Below are 15639 nucleotides of genomic sequence, written 5' to 3'. Positions count from 1 at the left end.
GTATTACGGTGGGTGAACAAAATACTGTCGAGCAATTGATAGAAAAGTGCATAGTTATGAGAATATCTAGGCATGATCATGTATATAGGCATCACGTCCGCAACAAGTAGACCGACTCCTGCCTGCATCTACTACTATTACTCCACACATCGACCGCTATCCAGCATGCATCTAGAGTATTAAGTTCATAAGAACAGAGTAACACATTAGGCAAGATGACATGATGTAGAGGGATAAACTCAAGCAATATGATATAAACCCCATCTTTTTATCCTCGATGGCAACAATACAACACGTGTCGTTTCCCCTTCTGTCACTGGGATCGAGCAACGCAAGATTGAACCCAAAGCTAAGCACTTCTCCCATTCCAAGAAAGATCAATCTAGTAGGTCAAACCAAACTGATAATTCGAAGAGACTTGCAAAGATAACAAATCATACATAAAAGGATTCAGAGGAGATTCAAATATTGTTCATAGATAATCTTGATCATAAACCCACAATTCATCGGATCTCGACAAACACACCGCAAAAAGAATTACATCGAATAGATCTCCAAGAAGATCGAGGAGAACTTTGTATTGAGATCCAAAGAGAGAGAAGAAGCCATCTAGCTAATAACTATGGACCCGAAGGTCTGTGGTAAACTACTCACACATCATCGGAGGGGCTATGGTGTTGATGTAGAAGCCCTCCGTGATCGATTCCCCCTCCGGCGGAGCGTCGAAAAAGGCCCCAAGATGGGATCTCATGGGTACAGAAGGTTGCGGCGGTGGAAATAGGGTTTCGTGGTGCTCCTGGTTGGTTTCGGGATACATGGGTATATATATAGGAGGAAGAAGTAGGTCGGTGGAGCTGCGAGGGGCCCATAAGGGTGGGGGGCGCGCCCCGGGGGGCAGGCGCGCCTCCCTGCCTCGTGGCCTCCTTGTTGATTTCTTGACGTCCACTCCAAGTCCTCTGGATCACGTTTGTTCCAAAAATCACGCTCCCGAAGGTTTCATTCCGTTTGGACTCCGTTTGATATTCCTTTTCTCCGAAACACTGAAATAGGCAAAAAAACAGCAATTTGTACTGTGCCTTGGGTTAGCAGGTTAGTCCCAAAAATAATATAAAAGCATATAATAAAGCCCTTTAAACATCCAAAATAGATAATATAATAGCATGGAACAATCAAAAATTATAGATACATTGGAGACGTATCACCCCTCCCGCTGAACGGCGCCGTGGGGGCCGGCGCGGTGGGGCCGCTGCGGCGGTCAGCAGCAGCAGTCGCAGGGCACCGGCCTGCCCCGTCAGCAGCAGCAGCAACAGCAGTTCCAGGTGCCCCCTCCGTAGGCCTCCGGCTACAACCCGTGGACCGGCGTTGTTCATGCCTACACCATGTCGGTTCCACGGGCCCCTACACCGACCCTTCCCGTGCCGCACCCGCCGGCGCACCAGGCGTACTACGCAGCTCCGCAGCCGTACGGAGGATACCCACCGCCGCAGCTGAGCGGCGCCTACGGTCTCCCTGCGTCCCCGCCGCCGCCCTCGTCGGCCTTGCCGTCGGCGCCTTGGGATCCGACGCTTCTCGCCGCGCTGCACACCGCGCCTACGCCGAACAACTACACTGGAGGCGGTGATTGGTACATGGTCACCGGGGCTACGGCTAACATGTTTGCTCATCCTGGTAATCTTGCCTCCTTCACTCCCGTCACCATCGACCGCCGCATCATTGTCGGCGACGGTTCCACACTCCCTATCACACATGCCGGGCACACTTCTTTTCCTTCCAATTCCATACCTATTACTTTGTCTAACATACTTGTGTCACCTCATCTTATTAAGAACCTTGTTTCCGTTCGTTGTTTAACTCGTGAAAATCCTGTTACTGTTGAATTTGACGAGCTTGGTTTTTGTGTCAAGGATGCTCGAACCAGGATGGTACTTCACTGATGTGACAACCTCGACGAGCTCTATCTGGTGCATCTGTCGTCCACCTCCACCACCGCACCGGTTGCTCTCTCCGCTGGCGTTGATCTCTGGCATGCTCTTTTGGGTCATCCCAACCCCGTCACACTTCGTCATATTCTTAGGAGTTTCAGTTTCAGTCATAATAAGATAGAGGATCACACCTGTCATGCATGTCGTGTCGACAAACATGTTCGCCTCCCATTTAATAACTCCACCACCATAGCTTCTTTTCCTTTTCAGTTGATTCATAGAGATGTGTGGACCTCTCCGGTTCCTAGTAATTCGGGCTATTTATATTATCTGGTTATCCTTGATGATTATTCTCACTATGTGTGGATGTTTCCTTTACGACGAAAGTCGGATGCACTCTCCACTTTGACGGCTTTTTATTCCTATGTCAGCACGCAGTTTGGGCGTCCCATCCTTGCTCTTCAGACTGACAATGGAAAAGAGTTCGACAACATTGCTTTCCGCACTTTTCTGTCGCACCACGGCACCGTTTTTCGTCTCACCTGCCCGTATACTTCATAGCAGAACGGTCAAGCCGAACGCATCCTTCGCACTCTGAACGACTGTGTTCGCACGCTCCTATTCCATGCTAATGTGCCACCTCGTTTCTGGCCGGACACACTCGCTACTGCTTCACTTCTCCTTAACCTTCGCCCCTGTCGCCCACGGTGGAACTATGCACCTCACCATATTCTCTTCGGTATGCCCCCATCTTATGATGGCTTGCATATTTTTGGGTGCCTTTGCTATCCTAGCACTGCAGACTCTGCTCCTCACAAACTCGCACCTCGTTCTATCGCCTGCATCTTCATCGGCTACCCCTCTAACTCCAAGGGCTATCATTGCTACGATCCCGTCTCCCACTGTGTGCTCACTTCCCGGCACATTTACTTTGATGAGCATGTGTTTCCGTTTTAGCAGGTACCCCCGGCTGTTCCTCCTGCCACCGGTGACGCGGGCTCCTCGACGCCTCTCCCAGGACGCTCGCGGGCCTCTCTTGGCCCGCCCCTGGCTTTGAGGTGCGCCCCCCGCATGCGGCGCTTCCTACAGCCGCAGTACTGGCGCCCCCGGCGATGGCGGCCGCGGCGCCACCCCGGCGCCTGTGGCCGGTCCGGTCACCCGCGGCCGTACGGGCGTTTTTCGCCCGAGCTCGCGCTACGCCTCGGATGACTACGTCCATGCGGTGTCTACCTCTGAGCCGTCGCCGTCCTTCGTTCGAGCCGCTCTTCGTGACCCGCTCTGGATGGCTGCGATGCAAGAGGAGTTTGACGCCCTATTACGCAACCGGACATGGCAGCTTGTTCCTCGTCCCCGGCACGCCAACGTGACTACCGGGAAGTGGGTCTTCAAACACAAGCTCCGTCCTGATGGTACCCTTGATCGCTACAAATTGCGCTGGGTCGTTCGTGGCTTCCGACAGCGTGCTGGCATCGACTTCACCGACACCTTTGCTTCGGTCGTCAAGCCCGACACGATACGCACGGTTCTTCACCTTGCGGTCTCCCGTGCTTGGCCAGTGCACCAGATGGACGTCTCCAACGCTTTCCTCCATGGTCACTTCGAGGAGCAGGTCTTCTGCCAGCAGCCCACCAGGTTTGTTGACCCGACGCTTCCCGACCACGTGTGCCTGCTTTCGCGGTCCTTGTACGGACTCAAGCAGGCTCCGCGCGCTTGATACCAGTGCATCGCGGTGTTTCTCCACCAGCTTGGGTTCCGCTCCACCCGCTCGGACGCCTCGCTCTTCGTCTATCATCAGGGCTCTGACATGGCCTCTTGCTGCTCTATGTTGACGACATCATCCTGACGGCATGTACGGCTGGTCTCCTCAGTCAGCTCACGGCTCGTCTTCGCGCTGAGTTTGCCATCAAGGACTTGGGTCCTTTGCACTACTTCCTCGGTGTCGAGGTGGTGCGCCGTCCGGATGGCTTCTTCCTTCATCAGCGGAAGTATGCTCATGAGCTCCTAGAGCACGCCGAATGCTTAACTGTAGGCCCGCTGCTACGCCTATTGATACGAAGGCCAAGCTTTCTGCCACAGATGGTTCTCCCACTTCAGATGCTGCTTTCTATCGGTCTATTGTTGGTGCTCTTCAGTACCTCACTCCGACTCGACCGGAGATCCAGTATGCCGTGCAACAGGTGTGTCTTCATATGCATGCTCCTCGAGACGTTGACTAGGCTGCTGTCAAGCGGATTCCCCGCTATGTCTGTGGCACTATGGATCTTGGCGTCACGCTTCATGCCTCCGCCGACACGGCCCTCACCGCCTACTCCGATGCAGACTGGCCGGGCTGCCCTGACACTCGTCGCTCCACCTCGGGCTATTGTGTCTACCTTGGACCCTCACTTATCTCGTGGTCGTCCAAGCGGCAGCCTACGGTCTCTCATTCCAGTGCTGAGGCTGAGTATCGTGCGGTGGCCAACGCCGTCGCCGAGTGTTCGTGGCTTCGCCAGCTGCTTCAGGGGCTCTCTTGCCCTATTGATCGTGCCACAGTTGTCTACTGTGACAACGTCTCGGTGGTCTACCTCTCCGCTAACCCGGTGCATCATCGACGGACCAAGCATGTTGAGTTGGATATTCATTTTGTTCGGGAACAGGTGGCCCTTGGCCATATTCGTGTTTTACACGTCCCTACTTCCCAACAATTTGCAGATATCATGACCAAGGGCTTGCCTACGGCATCATTTGAGGAGTTCCGGTCCAGTCTTTGCGTCAGCCGCGGTGCCGCTTCGACTGCGGGGGGGGGGGGGGGGGGGTGTTGAGTATATGTGTTGTGCATATTTGTGTATTGGGCCCACCTCCTAGTTGCCTTGTATAGTTGAGGTCATGGCCTACTCCTATACATCATATATATGTGCATTTGCACCTGAGGAATACAACACATAATTCCCACATCTGATAATATCAAACATTATTTAAGTTTATGAAAAAAAATAGAAAATTAATAAAAACTCTACATATAGAAAGAGTGTGTATTTAAGTTTGTCGGTACTACTTACTGCTATAGCCGAAAAAGACTTTATATATTGATTCACTTGTATTTGGAAGTAAACTTATTTATTATTGTTATTGTCTTCATTTGCGTTCTAGTGCTAAAGTATGTCATATAAGTCAGGTCATTTAGCAAGTGCTACAACAAAATGTAAAAGAGATTTGAGATATTATTACACTCAAGGAGATGACTCAAGCACTAAACACGAGGATGACAAATGCAACTCTGAATCTATGTTGAAGGTAGATCATCTTCGTGTTGTTTTGAATGGATTCACTGGATACAAGAAAACTACGCCGAGGGAAATCAAATTTGATCCCTTGTTGAACCTACCTTCAATTAAAAAGGTTCATCTTAATTTTAGTACGTTTCTGGTAAATTCAACATATGTCAAAGATCAGTGCATTAAGATGTCTCAAGACAGGAAAATCAAATTCTATGCTCCAGATATGCACAAAGTTTTTGGGTTTACTTGTGGACGTAGAAATATTCATAGTATTGACGTTCAGACAACTGCTGCTTCTATTAACTTCTTGAAGAAAAATATAGGTATGATTGGAAATGATTCTCATTGTTTGAAGGCAGCAGAAAATTTCTTATTTAGAGATATAACTGAGTTATCAAGTGAAGCGGAAAAGGCATGTTTTAAGGCAGCATGTGTTACATTTATTATGGGTCATTTGGGTACACCTTCTTTTAAACATGACCACACTACTACTGATTATTGGGAAGCTCTGCGTAGGACTGATTACATAGAAGAATATAAGTGGTGTGAGTAGCAATGAATTATCTACTTGATGCTATCACTAATACACAACAATAGATTCAGTCAAATAGCCATGTCATATATTTGTATGGTTGTCACTTCTTTCTACAAGTGAGTTATCATGTGCATATTATTTATGATAACATATGTTTGGTAATTCTCTAAACATATACATTATGTATGCAGACATTATATTTTCATAATCATTACCAAGTTATACAAAGGAGACACACAAAATTACGTAGGATTATAGATTATGATAAGAGGCACATTAATCTTATGATCTCAACTTGTAAGAAAACAAGAGATGGACTGATAACGTATGATGCATGCATGGTATGTAGTGTGTTTTTGAATAACTTTGTCAACACAAATGTTGTTGTAACTAACAAGAATACTCTATTTTTACTGATTTGTAGATTGAAAGAGCCAAAGTTGTATGTTATGCAAGGAGCATCACTGAGAAGAAGTCAGATAATATTATTGCTGAAAAGTCTAAAAGGGTAATGGTTTCACAGAAATCACACTCAATTGGATATGCTGGTCATAATTTGACTTTAGCATCAATGAACAGTACTTCAATGTTAACAAGCATGAAGTTGTTGGAAAGAATGTACAGTTTTGTTTACCTTCAACAAATCTATAACCTATATCGAATGGATAATTCAGTGATTATATAAGAGATATTTATTCACTGATGGTAAATTTCCATATACTAGTAGAGTGCCCATGCGTTGCTACGGGCCAACTAAAGAATTTACTGAAAAAGAAACTTATCCTGCAGCAACGACTAATATACACGCAACCACATACAACACGTCACCACCACATACACAAAACAAACACAAGGAAGAAAACAAGGGTGGCTAGGAACAACAACAACACCCATCAATCAACCACCGAGCACACTACAGATGGACCAATCGTTTCGACTGCACCGAGACCTCCACCATGAGCTAGGAACCGCGAAGAGGTGAAACCGCACGCCGACGAAGCATGTACTCTAAACTGGTGCCTATAAGAAGGATATGCCACTGGAGTGTCGCCACCGCTTGATCCCGAGGATCTAATTTTCACAAGGAGCAACACGAAGAACATGGAGCGACCACGAAGGAACCTTCAAGGAGGTAACGACACCCGCGGACGCAACAAGTCGACCTGGCAAAAATCATGCAACTTATGCATATCGACACTCACACACCTCTGCCGAAGCAAGTACTGCTAGATGCCAAAGCACCAGCAGCACCAAGGCCATTCTACGACATACATGAACGACCATGCCACTCGCGTGGCCATGGCAGCCAGCCCGCACCCGAGACGTGCGCTCTACTCATGAACACCGCCTCCCTCACCGCCAAGGCCGCCACCTTGCCTCCAAACAACCCCGATATCATCCAAAGGCCCCAGCTTTGTCGAATCGGCAGCCCCGGACATTGTCACATATGAGCCACCAAGCACTCGACCGACGAAAAGGTGAGGAGAAGGTGTGATATGCACCCACGATCGGCGACCCCATGACATCAACACGTGGCTCGACCATCATCGAAGCCTCTCATCCCTCCAACCAACCTCCCCACCAGACACTGATGTGTTGGCCCGCTGCACCAGCCGGCTCAAATCCACATGAGGCCACCAGCGGCCGCCCTCACACCAACGAGGGAACCAAGATGACCACAACCCGCAACCAAGAAATCTCACCGCAAAGCGTAGGCTCCATCCCGTGCCGCTTGCTGTCGTCCAGTCGCCGAAGTCGGAAGGGGCCGCCCGGACTCCAGACAGTATGCCTCACCAGATCTTGATTCCCAAAGACGCGCCACCGATAGATGCCCCATGTCATCGCCACACCGCGAAAGCAAGCCAACACCGCCAACTGAACGCCCGCCCCCACGCAAGCACAACGCTACCGCTCGCACCACTCATCCTGCGCCAGTCTTAGAAGAACCGCCAATCGGGCTTTGCTTGGTGATGCCTGCCGATGTCGGTGGGTGGGATGGGTGGGGGGGACCGAAGGGAGGGTTAAGCGGCAGCTTGGTTTTCGCTAATAACTTTTGTGTGTGTGTTTTGTATTTTACATGAACTTTTATTTTCTAATATTTTTTATAAGATTAAGAAGGAAAATTAAGTGGATATTGATTCCGGTGGCCTAACAGGGAGATGCGTGTAGGAGATGACACTGTGAGGCTGGGATAGTTTCGGGAGCAGTCACTGCGTGAGGGGGTCGTGAAATGAGGACATACCTTGCATGGCCCGTCTCCGTTCCTTCTGCATCATATGGTCCCTGCAGCTTGTCTCTCCGCACATTCCTTTCCACCACCATGAAAATCACAGACAACCAGCATTCCTTACCTGTATGCGTATATCACGTATCACCCCGTTCCTTTGAGACATCGGAATAGAAAGACCGAAGAGAGAGCAAAAGCGATTTACTTAACCACACTTAGTCTGGTACAGTAAGAGCTTGAAAATACATAAAACTACACTATATGTAGCAAATGGAAAAGCACCTGAAGGCAGACGTAGAGATGTGCGTACAGGGGTTAACTCGAGTAAAATGGAGGGAGGAGACAGGAGAGTATATCACTCATAGTCGTATAGGATACCTCCAAAGCTACTGAAACGAAAGCTGAATCTACATTCTCCAACATATGCTGCTTCGGTTAAGGCAGTTTATCCCTGAAAAAATAGACAAACTAACCAAAAAAACTTGTTTAGATTGATCCACATCACATAAGTAAATGTCGCATAAGAGCTTTGTTAATTTTAGCATACTGGCTTCTGTTGATATAACTCAGCAAGAAGGCGTGTTGTGCAGAACTACATATACACAATTAAAATGAAAAGAAAAAAAATTCTATAACACCTATTTAGTTCATGAAATTAGCCACTACACTATAAATTGAATACATTCATTGGCAGGATAACACAATGGGAAGTATGTCTTCATCGTAATAAGATATACAATGAACACCCAAGAATGAAGCATCTGATATATTGAGCGATAAAAAATCTCACTATGAGTACGAATTGTACTTTCAAATCAGGCATGCAAATCCGCCAATTTTATGATCTAGCCATCACCTTTGCTATACAAAAATATTATCTATAGGTACTAAGGTACAGGGTAATTATTTAACATTAAGATGGCAAAAAAATACATTGTCCATTCATTTTCTAATCTATGCAACCATCACAATGTCGCGGATTATTGGTCAGGTAAAGTTCTCAATTAGCATCATCAAATCTCTTATCCAAGCGGCACACATCAAGAACATTTATCTTCAGCCGTATTAGGTAGATATTGCCAGCAAAATATTTCTATTTGTGAGTTGTCTTAACCGTGAATATGCTGATATATTTGTTGGCTGGTTAGTTTAAGAAGTTCCGGTGCTACTTTAAATTTTCTTATATACAGGAAGATTTAAAGCAAGACACAACAATCTTAGTATACTGCACACAAATACTTGTTAGGATCACTAACCGGTATTTTCCAAGGTCTTGGTTTCACAATAACATAACTGAAATTAGCAAGATATTAGCCTCAAATGTAACAAGAGTTTCTCTTGGCCAATAAATCTCAACTGTTTAAAAGGGGATACAACTATACAAAGGTACATGAATAAAAAAATAGAGACGGGATAACACAAGGCAAAACACAACCTAAATTATTTGTACCTGTCGATGAAGGTTGTTCGACATCATCACCATGACAGTACCCAAGACTCCTAGCAGGTTAAAGAAAAACAATACGTCACTGACATCAAGAAGTTGAATTAACCAACCTAAAGTGAAACATCCAGGTTCATAACAGCCTAAATGCTTCCTAGGATGAAACTACAAAGCAATCAAGGCTACGGCAGCAACATTACCATTCCACAAGCTGCTATATGCAATGCCACCACCAAGCCAAATCCTCTAGCATTGACCAACTCCGGTCGGATGATTAACATTGACTCAGAACAGAGAAAGGGAGGTGGAATTGCATTACCAGACTCTGGTGGTGTGGAGTTACATAAAACATGATGTAGTAGTGAAAATCATGTGATGAACCTTCAAGATGCTCAAAATCTAGGAATAAAAAAAAGAAACATACTTTCAATTTCAATGGGATCCCTCGGGAAGTTCCTTTGCAGTAGAACATACCTTTACTCGAAGATTTCCCTTTTACTTTTCGAACCAGGATGTAAAATCATTTTCAGCGTATTAGTTGTCTTTATCTTCTCCATCAGATCCTGCCACATATACATGAATGAACAAGTGCCATAGTGAATTCTATAAATTACAAACTATTTGAAGGTTGAAGCGCATAAATCAAGTGATTGTTATGCGTGCAATTAGACACTGGAGCAGATGATGTACTACCCAAAGCCAAGCCTCACATCATTTGTAGAAATTGCAAGCCAAATCAAACAACAACAAAATTGAAGAGCACCATTTACCTCTGAATGGCAAGCATCCCCTCTTGAAAAAGCTGATCCAAGTTGAGGTAGCCCAAGAATCCACACGCGCTGTGGTGAACAGGAGGTAGGTTGGCAGCCCCATCGCCTTGTCCACGTGCACCGCAGATCCTATGACACCGTCAGCGACAACACGGATCACCGGTAGAACTCTGTTCGTCCTTCCGTGCCTCCCGACAAGCTCCGACGCGTGGTGTCGTGCTCGGAATGAGGGAGCTGGGCAAGCGGCCTATGCGTTGCTACAGACGGCGGCGGCGGCGGCCCTGAGAAATTGCAAACATAACATATTACAAAATGGAAGGCTATATAGTAACACCCATATTAGCATCCTGACACATGGAACTGGGAAATTGAGGGACATGTACAGTAGCTACAATACCATACTTACCAGTCAGATTAGCATAACCCACCAGTCAGATTAGCATAACCCACATCTATCTAAATGACAAGAAATTTAGGCTAAAATACTTTAGGATAAACTGGAAGGCAATATAGTAACACCCATATTAGCATCCTGACACATGGAACTGGGAAATCGAGGGACATGTGCAGTAGCTACAATACCATAACACCAGTCAGATTAGCATAACCCACATCTATCTAAATGACAGGAAATTTAGGCTAAAATACTTTAGGATAAACTGGGAACATTAAAAGATAGTTCTGCAAGGCTAACCTTAAATAGCAGTACTTACGAAACAAGATAGCATGTCTTGAAGATTCATCTTGTATGCACCTAGTTGCAGATATTCCGAACATGTACCGAAAACATACCGAGAGAACTGTGAGTTGCATACCAAACCTTCTTTCCTCACCTCATATCCATCACAATTCGAGCCCCATATACTCAAGTCGAGAACAACACAAACCTAGGCCTGAGCGCTCACCTAAAAAACAAAAACATCACAAAGAATAAGCGATTAGATTTCAAAAAATGCATTACAAATAAGCATTATGAACAATTAACTTCAGAACTCCAAAAGTAAGCGATATGAAAGAGGAGGAGACCAATCCCGACGGCACGTACGTCTCCCCCTGATCGTCCTCCACTGCACCCTTCTGCTCGCCCTCCTCGCTGGCATGCGCCTTCTCCTGTTGCCGGCCTCCTCCCCCTCCCCTACTTTTTTCAAACACCAAAAAGAAGTATTCATTCACGTGTGCTGACGAGCAATGTCTCAACTCAACCAGCAATAAAAAAAATCCAAGAACAATGTTGGTACAGCATTTCATCAAACAGGTCACATACCAGCAGGTGTTGAACAAGATGGCCAGCAAAAATGTCGCCTTGTGCTCGTGCTCGGGCAACACCAGTATATGAGAAAATTTTGAGTTGGTGCTCCAGGAGCAGCAGCGTCAAAAAAAAAAAAACCTGACAGGAACGAACCACACCCCATCGTTGATATATTTCCATCCGCCACTCCCATGGAGAGGAGACGGCGTGGCGCCCGCCGAGTGCAGCCGAGGCGGCGACCGGCGAAGTAGGCGGCGCGCTGCCGCTGTCTTCGCCTCCTCTGTGGTATAACGGGCGACGAGTGCGCGAGGCAGTTCGGGGCGCAAGGGGAGGGGCCATGGCGGCGGAGGCGGCGCTGGGAGAGGGAGCGACGGGGATGCTCGGGCGCTGGGAGAGGGTGCGACGGCGGCGCACGGGAACAAGGCGATGGTTGCGGCGGCGGATCCGCGAAGGCGACGGTTCCAGGAAGATCGCATCAGGGGATCGAGAGGAGCGGTGTTTTGTGCGTGGTGGTTTTTTTTGGTGCGTGCGTGAGGTGGGGTGCGAGAAGGGGACGACGAAAAAACCCGGACGAAAGTGGTGGGACGAAAATAAACCCGGAATGGAGACTACCAACTGAGACATTAGGAGTAGAGATATGAAGCCAAACTACAAGAAACAATTGAATGGCAAAGTACAATAACTGTGAAATTGTGAAAGATGGTAAAGTGTTAGTTTGCTATAATTATTACACCTTTTTTCATGAACAATCATATATTGGGTAATTCTTCTGTTGCAGCTTTAGATGCCGAAACACCAATTAGAGAGTCTGATTCAACGAAGATTCTAAGTGTTGAAAGTGTTCACCATGATCATGCTAGTTCTGATGGATCAAGTGTGTCAAATATGGAACAAAATGTTTATAATTTCGCATTAGACTTATACAAGAAAGTCAGGGGCATTACAAAGAAATCAATATAACACGAGCATATTATGTTAATTTTGGTGATTTATGTGAGTGTGAGGTTATCGAGAGACAAGTCAATTCTGTTCAACTGAAATGTAATATAACACTTGATACTATGCGGTCGAACCTGCCAAACAAGTTACAAAGAAAATCTTTTGAGGAATCTGTTGTAGCAATAGAGACAGATGAAATTGACAGGCAAGCGAATATTCTTTCTTATTGATTAAAATTTTATTATCTTAATAATAATGATATATATATATATATATATATATATATATATATATATATATATATATATATATATATATATATATATATATATATATAAGCGCAACTCATTTGCACAAAGGCAATGGATCATTGATACGTTCATTTCGCATCATGTTTTCCTACTGTTATTTATTATTTTTTGGATTGTTATTCCACTTTATGATGGAATTCTTATGCCTTTTCTCTCATATTTTTCAAGTTTCACATGGAGAGGGAGATTACCGGCAGCTGGAATTTTGGACCCAAAAGGGCTATAACAGAGATAGCTACTTTGCACAACTCCAAATGACCTAAAAATTTACGGAGAATTATTTTGGAATATATAAAAAATATTAACGGAAGAAATACTAGGAGGGGGGCCACCAGGGAGCGACTAAAAGCTCAGGGGGCGGGCCCTACCCCCTGGGCGCGCCCTATGAGCTTGTGGGCCCCCTAGCAGGCCTCTGGTGCCCATCTTCTGCTATATGAAGCCATTTACCCTAGAAAAATAAAATAAAAAGAAGACTTTCGGGGCGCCGCCATCTTGAGGCGGAACTTGGGCAGGAGCACTTTTTCTCTCCGGCAGAGCGATTCCACCGGGGAAACTTCCCTCCGGGAGGTGCAAATCGAAGCCATCGGCCTCACCAACGATCCTCTCATCGTGGGAGGACCAATCTTCATCAAAATCTTCACTAGCACCATTGATACGTCTCTGTTGTATCTACTTTTCCTAATGCTTTTGCTCTTGTTTTGGACTCTAATTTGCATGATTTGAATGAAATTAACCCGGGCTGACGCTATTTTCAGTAGAACTACCATGGCATTGTTTGTGTGCAGAAAAAAATTCTCAGAACGGAACGAAACTTTTTGGAGAAATTTTTTACAATAAAAGAAAAATACTAGAGCCAAGAACCACCGGAGGAGGGGCCCTGGGTGAGCACAACCCACCAGGGCGCCCCCCTCCAGGCGCGCCCAGGTGGGTTGTGCCCACCTGGTGGCCCCGCAGACCCTATCTCCAACTCCTTTTTTTAGGGACCTATCTCCAACTCCTTAAATACCCATATTTGGAGAGAAAAATCAGGGAGGAAGAATTAGCTTGTTTCACGATACGGAGCCGCTGCGACTAAGGAAGTCCTGGATTAGGGGGTCCTCGGGTGCCCGGCCTACTTAATAAGGGCCGGACTGATGGGCCGTGAAGATAGAAGTCGGAGATTATCCCCCGTGTCCGGGTAGGACTCCTATATGCGTGAACGGCAAGTTTTGGTGTCAGGATGTATTTCCTTCCTCTGTAAACCGACTTTGTACGACCCTAGGTCCCTCCGGTGTGTATATAAACCGGAGGGTTTAGCCCGTAGGGGCTATCAGAATTCTCATAGGCTAGATAGCTAGAGTTTAGCCATTACGATCTCGAGGTAGATCAACTCTTGTAACCCCTATTCTCATTGAATATAATCAAGCAGGACGTAGGGTTTTACATCCTTTAAGAGGGCCCAAACCTGGGTAAACATTGTGTCCCCATTGTCCCTTGCTACCATTGATCCACAGACGCACAGTTCGGGGCCCCCTACCCAAGATCTGCCAGTTTTGACACCGACATTGGTGCTTTCATTGAGAGTTCCATTGTGTTGTCGATAGAAGGATCGATGGCTCGCCTTGTCATCAACAATGATATCACTTCTGGAAGGAGCCTAACTTCAGGACAGGTCCTCCAGCTCGGCAGTTTTACCGTGAGTGCCCACACGGCCATCAAGCCGACGGCGCCCCCCCGCGATCGCCAAACATCACCTCCGCATCAGTCTCGAACACTCCGAAAAGATGGATCCGGAAGAAATCTCATCCTTAAACGAGCTATTAGATCGCATTGCCGCCCTAGGGCTTTGAACGGACTATGATCGGATCGGGCTTAAACCTAACCAGAGGGAAATCAATTTCCCGCCGATCACTCACCTGGTGGCGGTCGTCGAGGAACGAGACAAGAACACTTCTTCCCCTAAGTTAAAAACCAGCTATGTTTGGATGTCCGAACCCATTGAACCGGACACTCTTCCTTTGGAGGAGACCCCACGTCCCTCGAATTCAGGGTAGGACTTAGGGTTCGGAGAGCGCTTGGATCTTCCCGGACCCGCACTGGTGACCTCAAAGATTTTACAAGCTCCGAACACAATTTTGGGCAGGGATTCAAGTTTTAGCCCAGCTGCCCACCACAATCAATACTCTCCAAGCAATTCAGGCCCTCCAGACATATACGACCTGATGTATGTACGATAGCAACCTTAGGAAACGGTCCATCACTTCTGGGCCAGGTTCCTACTTGTCAAAAACAAGATTAAAGATTGCTGCGACAACGATGCGGTGTCGGTTTTTCATCACAATTGCACCGATGAGGGAATTCTGAATGCCCTCGACCGACGTTGCATAAAGAGTTTCACCGAACTATCGCACATAGTATGGAAGTACTGCTCGATGGAAAGCACATGGAAGACCCAAAAAAACCAATTGGAACCTGCTGCCTTTAAGCTGTGTATTGCTCGGGCAAAACGGGTACACCCTTACGAGGCATCCGATCATAAACCCGCCGGCAAGAAAAATAAACCCTTTTCTGGACTCAGGTCTGTTCTTGATGAACTCCTCGACAAGCCATGTCAAATACATGCAACTCCGAGCATCGAACCAACTCATAGCCTTCGGGCATGCTGGGTACTCCGGCAGGTGGCTAAAAGTGGTGAGGCTATCCTCACCATCGCTACTCTAGAGACCTTCTCCTCAAATAATCGGTGTAAAAGGGCACTTCACGACCTCGCCAAAATTAACCAACTAACCGCAATGAGCCCATGGAACGACGCGGATATAACTTTCACCGCTGACGACAAACCAAGGGCCCGATCAGTATGAGCACCCGCCGCCTTGGTCTTAAACCCAATTGTGGACAACTTTTGACTTACCAAAGTGCTCATGGACGGCGGCAGTGGACTTAACCTCATCTACGAGGACGCGCTCGACAAAATGCATATTGACAAGGCCCGCATCGAGCAAAGTA

The 15639-nt window shown here is 46.8% G+C and overlaps 1 long non-coding RNA gene across 9 annotated transcripts; it reads right to left on the bottom strand.

The window, feature by feature from the left end:
• Nucleotides 1-437: 437 nt before the first annotated feature.
• LOC109785887 (uncharacterized) lies at nt 438-11915 on the bottom strand. 9 transcript variants are annotated; one of them, XR_012185042.1, is made up of 7 exons: nt 11420-11915; nt 11201-11290; nt 10156-11060; nt 9860-9948; nt 9586-9784; nt 8224-9441; nt 438-8096 (listed from the first exon to the last, which is right to left on the bottom strand). It is a non-coding gene; the product is annotated as an uncharacterized lncRNA (long non-coding RNA). The 9 variants fall into 9 exon arrangements; XR_005757711.3 differs by having other exon boundaries at nt 8224-9784; nt 10156-10436; nt 10850-11060; XR_012185044.1 differs by having other exon boundaries at nt 6524-8096; nt 8224-8409; nt 9198-9784.
• Between the last annotated feature and the right edge of the window lie 3724 nt (nt 11916-15639).

This window comes from Aegilops tauschii, chromosome 5 (assembly GCF_002575655.3).
Source record: "Aegilops tauschii subsp. strangulata cultivar AL8/78 chromosome 5, Aet v6.0, whole genome shotgun sequence".
Taxonomy (NCBI): Eukaryota; Viridiplantae; Streptophyta; class Magnoliopsida; order Poales; family Poaceae; genus Aegilops; species Aegilops tauschii.
This window is presented reverse-complemented; position numbering and strand designations above follow the sequence as displayed.